Source organism: Branchiostoma belcheri, unplaced genomic scaffold (genome assembly GCF_001625305.1).
Source record: "Branchiostoma belcheri isolate BF01 breed outbred unplaced genomic scaffold, Haploidv18h27 scaffold235, whole genome shotgun sequence".
Taxonomy (NCBI): Eukaryota; Metazoa; Chordata; class Leptocardii; order Amphioxiformes; family Branchiostomatidae; genus Branchiostoma; species Branchiostoma belcheri.
The window spans coordinates 1-4,952 of record NW_017803838.1 but is presented as its reverse complement, the minus strand read 5'-3'; positions in this window follow the sequence as shown (position 1 = coordinate 4,952).

Here is a 4,952-nt window from a genome sequence, read left to right as displayed (position 1 = left end):
TCTCTCTCTATATATATATATATATATTATATATATGATATATATAAAGTTTGAAACTCTCGCTCTCTCTCTATGTATATATGCGAGATATGAAACTAGCGCCGTTACTCGTTAATAATATTTTGGGAAGCAAACAATACAGAATTGTTGTGAATACATACAATTAATGATCGCTTTTGTTTACTGCTCAAAAGAGCAAGCCGTTGTGCCAGCTACCATAATCACCGTGATGTCATTGGAGGAAGAATTCAAGACTTAAGGGTTATTTAAAAAATATCCCTATCATCAAAAGTATTTGTTGTTAAAATGTCTTTTTTATTGAATGATACGTATCATTTTTTTACTATTTACAAGAGCTGTTGAATTACGATGTTATTGGTGTCATATGTTCATAGAATCCATATATCCTACAAAGGTATACTAGTTTTTCTAAGAGATTTATCATTACTTTAAGCTAATATGTACATTTTAACAGTGGGTTGCTTATTTGCAAAGGCATTGTTTGGTGGCTTACAATTTCGGAAAGATAACTAAAACTAGAGTGTTTAAGCCTATCATGGATGTTTGTAACATGGCGCAATCAAGAACATGGTGTGAGGGATTTGTCATTCTTTGTTAAGTATGTACAAGTAAAGTTTGAAACTCTATCAGCAAAGTATTGAAGAAATTATCAACGACATAAATTATCACTGCTGATTTTTTTCAAAATAATGTGAGCTTTATTTACATCAATAATACCATGTGGTAGCATGTAGTAATTGTTTTTGCTTTATGGAGGTTTATAACCATCTGGTAATAGCTTAGAAGTATTTCAGTGTTGTTAGAATATTGGAATCCCCAAAGATAAGTGGTATGTTTATGCACATCACTAATGGACAATATCTGAATAAAGCACTGTACAAGTCGCTTGACATAATAAACAGGTGTGGGATGTAATGGTCTTTCTTCAAGTACAGGAAATTCCTGTCTTATCTCACCCCCTCCTCTAATACATTAGTACATGGTCCCACATGAAATACTATCTGTTTACCTGAGGTAATTAAAATTTCATGATAAAAATGTAATTTTCAGTTAGGCCACAGCAAGAAAATTTTATGGGTATTCCTTCCCAGACTCCAAATATTATAAGATAGGGCGAAAAAATAGGTGAGCAAAGAAAAAAAAATTCCGAAATTTTCAATTTATGAGATTATAAACCTTGTTAAACAAGAAATGAGGCGACAAAGCATGAAATCATCACCAACACTTGCCCCTGTAGATGTGTGTATATCTCAATTAATAATAATAATAACCTTTATTGTACATTCCTGCCCTACTGGGCTAAGTACAGGTGAACAGATAAAAAGGTAATATACATGTTTGTAGCAAACAGCTCTAAATCTACTCTAATACAGAGGCTCGGCTTCTTCTCGTTTCTTTGTGATGTTAAAATATAATTTGAAATGGGTTTGTTTAATACGGAATGATCAAAGCGCATAAGAAAGATAATTTTTTCAATATTATTATTTTTTAATTTTCCCACAGCTGGGTACCTGGTCAAACATTACAGTCTGGGCAGAACATGTCGCAATGTAAACATGTTGCGACAACTTTGATAATAACCTGTTTTTTTATATATTTTTTGATACAATAACAAAACAGTATGTTATAAAACAAGTTGTGCATTTTTCGTTAACGTCATGGAATGGCGTTATTAATATGTTCGATCTGTCACGCCTAAAGATATACTTTGATGAGTTCAATCAAAAGACCACCTGTATTGAATGTATGAGTCAAACTGTAGTAATGTAGTCTACAATGTTCAGACTACAAATTGCTGCTCTAAGAGTCTCACAAAAGGTGAGACACACAGACAGACACACACACACACATACATACAGACAGACACGCCAAAAACAATACCTCCATTTTTCATGGAGGTAAAAAATGTCTCTCCGGAAAGCGAACGTTATTACTCCGTGAGGGACGTATACCTCCTGCAGGAGTACGAGTACTTGGTATCGTACCACATTAAAGTTAGCCCTCCATTCGGCCTTCGGTTCGCAGCCTTCGATTGAGCCTTCGATTCGAATGGTAGGCACTATTTCGGAGACGCCTCAGGTGCGGGAGCATTCTATTGCCCCATATATGCAAATGCACACGCATAGAGTATGTAAATAGACATTCCACGTACGTATATCAAACCAAACCACCGCCTTTCAGACTCTGTATTCATTCGATTAAATAATCTTCTAATTTTCAACAACCAAATGAGTTTTAATAATCTTTAAGTGGTCGATACTGTCGAATTGAATCAACGCACATGGATTCATCTTCACGTCAAAGATTCAAGAATGCCGTCCAGGACCGCACCCGACATGTTTCCATTAGACGCCTTGTTGCAAAGTAACGAAATAATTTTCAGTATTCAAATGTTTTTAACAATCTTTTAGCGGTCTATACCATCAGATAAAACTGATAAAACTAACGCACATTACGAAGTTTAGACGTCATGACGTCATAGATTAAACAATACGGATTTTCGAGGATCGCAACACTAGTGTATGCATAGAGAATAAACGCCATGTTGCAAAGTCAAGGAATAATTTCTAGAAACCAAATGTCTTTTAAAAATTCTCAAGAGGTCCATACCACAAGATTCGACTGATAAAACCAACGTACATTGCGTCGTTTGGACGTCATGACGTCATAGATTCAACCATACAGATTTGTAAGGCCTGAATCCCTGTTTATATAATGATATTCAACTACTCGTTGCTAATTAACGAAATAATTTTCAGTAATCGAATGGTTTTTAACAATCTTTTAGAGGTCCATACCACCAATAAAAACTGATAAAACTAACGCACATTGCATCATTTTGACGTCATGACGTCATAGATCCAACACTCGATATTCAATGTACAACTCAATATTCAACTACTCGTAGCTAATTAACGAAATAATTTTAAGTTTTCAAATCAATTTTAACAATCTTTTAGAGGTCCATACCATCAAATAAAAATGATGAAACCAACGCACATTCCGTCGTTTTGACGTCATAACGTCAAACCATACAGATTTGATGAACCGCAACCGCGGTCTATCTAATTATATTTAACGCGTTGTAGCAAAGTAATTAAAAAATTTTCAGTAATCAAATGGTTTTAAACAATCTTTTATTTTCCATACCATCAAATAAAACTGATAAAACTAACGCACATTGCATCATTTTAACGTCATGACGTCATAGATCCAACACTCCATGTTCAATGTTCAAATCAATTTTAACAATTTTTAAAGGTCCACACCATCAAATAAAACTGGTGAATCTAACGCACATTGCGTCGTTTTGACGTCATGACGTCATGGATTCAACCATACAGATTTGCAGGGCCTGAATCCCTGTTTATATAATGATATCCAACTACTTGTACCTAATTAATGAAATAATTTTTAGTTCTCAAATCAATTTTAATAATCTTTTAGAGGTCCATACCACCAAATAAAGCTGGTAAAACTAACGCACATTGCGTCGATTTCACGTCATGACGTCATAGATCCAACACTCGATACTCGATATTCAGTATTCAACTCAATATTCAACTACTCGTAGCTAAGTAACGAAAAAGTTTTCAAATCAATTTAACAATCTTTTACAGGTACACACCATCAAATAAAATTGATAAAACCAACGCACATTGCGTCGGTTTTACGTCATGACGTCATAGATTCAACCATACAGATTTGTAGGGCCAGAACCATGGTCTATTTAATTATATTTAACATATAAAAAAATCTAATAACATAATATACAAAAGCCATATATAAAATTATTTACAAAAGATAAACACAATGTTGAAAAACAATAATCTAATATAACATAATATACAAAAGACATCCAAGAAACCAACCAACAACAAACCAACCCACCAACAAACCAAGCAAAGAAACCAACCAACAAACAAAACAACAAACCTCCCAACCAACCAAAAAACATACTAAGCAACGGACCAACCAACCAACCAACAAAACTACATCCCAACAAGCCAAGAAACCAACAAACAACAAACATACAAACCAAGAAACCAACTAACAACCAACAACAAACCAACCAACAACAAACCAACCATCAAACCAACCAACCAACAAACAAACCAACCAACAGCAAACCAAAAACCAACCAACAAACAAACGACCCAAAAAAACAAACAGGGCAACAATCCAACCAACCAAGAAACCAAAAAACAACAAACCAACCAGCAAACCAAGAAACCAACCAACCAACAAACCAAGAAACCACCTAACAAACCAAAAAACAAACCAAGAAATGGACGAGCCAACCAGCAAACATACAAATAAACCAACCAACCAACCAGCAAACAAACCAACCAACAAATAAACCAACCAACAAACAAACCAGTCGGTGTGATAAACTAAACTGTACATTTCTTATTCTTTTACAAATGTACACAAGATATAAATGATTTTGAAAAAAAATCTAATATAACAATTATTATTATTACATACAAAAGAGACATATAAAAGTATTTACAAAAGATATACACAATGATAGAAAACAATACATCTAATATAACATAATATACAAAAGACACAAAGTTATAAAACATAATACATCTAAATAACATAATATACAAAAGAAACATAAAATTATTTACAAAAAAATACACAATGTTAGAAAAAAATACATCTAATATAAAATAAAATACAAAAGAGACCTTAAAAATTATTTCCAAAAGATATACACAATGTGGGAAAACAAAATACATCTAATATAACATAATATACAAAAGACACATATACACAAAGATAGAAAACAAAATACAGCTGATATAACATAATATACAAAAGAAACATATAAAAGTATTTGCAAAAGATATACACAATGTTGGAAAACAATAATCTAATATAACATAATATACAAAAGACATCCAACAAACCAACCCAACAAC